The sequence below is a fragment of the Penaeus monodon genome, chromosome 30 (genome assembly GCF_015228065.2).
Source record: "Penaeus monodon isolate SGIC_2016 chromosome 30, NSTDA_Pmon_1, whole genome shotgun sequence".
NCBI classification, from domain to species: Eukaryota; Metazoa; Arthropoda; class Malacostraca; order Decapoda; family Penaeidae; genus Penaeus; species Penaeus monodon.
This window is the reverse complement of record NC_051415.1, coordinates 14,426,861-14,428,511: the sequence shown is the minus strand read 5'-3', so window position 1 is coordinate 14,428,511 and position 1,651 is coordinate 14,426,861. Positions and strand designations below refer to the sequence as shown.

The 1,651-nt window shown below is 32.3% G+C and overlaps 1 pseudogene; it reads left to right on the top strand.

Moving 5' to 3' along the window:
* The first annotated feature begins 780 nt into the window (after positions 1–780).
* LOC119592789 lies at positions 781–899 on the top strand (annotated as a pseudogene).
* Positions 900–1,651: the final 752 nt, after the last annotated feature.

Genomic DNA, 1,651 nt, shown 5'->3' with positions numbered 1-1,651 from the left:
CCTTTCTTTATAACTTTTAACTGATTTTTCTTATTCCATTATAAAAATCATGAATGATCATTATAATAGTGGTAACATTATTAATGATGATAATTTGAAAAACAAAAAACAATTGTAATAATTGTAATTGTAAACCTACCACTGAAGGTAAGTTAATCAAAAAATTAATGATTGCAATCATGGTAAGAAAGGACATAATACTAATTAAAATCGTTGCCATTTTATGATCATAATAATTATAACAAACCAATTATGGATAGGGAGAAATAGTAGATTAGTGACATGGACATGTTTTCGAGCTTTCTATCTGTCACTTGTGTTCATTTGTAGTTTCCTATTGTGCAAGTTTATGTTTTGAATGTTTTCAAATAAAATTTGTATGTTTGCTTTACCTGGCGCGGAAACTCTCAAGATATGAATAATATATTTAACGTGTATAGTAAAATAAGAGCATCTGTTGTTCCCAGGCAGTCACCCATGTAAGTATTGACCAGACCCAACTATTCTTAATTTCGCTAAATGGACGAGAAGCGGTGACGTAACGTGGACCCTAACCCTTATAACTTATCCTTTCATTTTAAAAATACATTTTTTGATGAACCATTTGTCTAGAATTCCTCTTATTGGGCCGGGTAGTATGCGTGTTTTTTGTTCTTACATGCGTCATAAGTAAATGTAATGGTAATGAAGGGTGATCAAAACCCAATTTTACATTCTATTTAAATGATTTAAAGAATCGTGAGCACTGAGATAAATGAGGTTAATGGTACAATTGTAATTGCCAACGTCATACCACGTTGAAAGCACCGCTTCTCGTCCGATCAGCGAAGTTAAGACAATGTAGGGTCTGGTCAGTATTTGGATGGGTGACCGCCTGGGAACCCCAGATGCTGTTGGCATTTTAATGTTATACCTTTCTTTATAACTTTTAACTGATTTTTTCTTATTCCATTATAAAAATATGAATGACCCATTATAATAGTGGTAACATTTTTAAATGATGAAAATTTGAAAAAACAAAAAAAACAAAACAGTAGTGCTGAATAATAATTGTAATTGTAAACCACCATTGAAGGTAAGTTAATCAAATAAAATTAATGATAGCATTCATGGTAAAAAAAGGAAAATAATACTAATTAAAATCGTTGCCATTTATGATCATAATAATTATAACAAACCAATTATGGATAGGGAGAAATAGTAGATTAGGGGACATGGACATGTTTCGAGTTTTCTATGGTCATTTGTGGTTCATTTGTAGTTTCCTATTGTGCAAGTTATCTTTTAAATGTTTTCACAGAAAAATGTGTATGTTTGCTTTATCTGGCGCGGAAAACTCTCAAGATATGAATTATATTTTTAACGGTGTATAGTAAAATAAGAGCATCTGGTGTTCCCAGGCAGTCACCCATCCAGTATTGACCAGACCCAACTATTCTTAATTTCGTTTGATCGGACGAGAAGCGGTTACTTAACGCGGTACCCTTACCCTTACTTAACATACCCCTTCATTGTAAAATATACATTTGTTGATGAACCATTGTCTAGGATTCCTCTTATATGGGGGGGGGTATATGTGTTTCTGTTCTTACAGCGGGGGGCATTTAAATTTTAACATTAATGGTATGAAAAGTATTCAAAAACCAAAGTT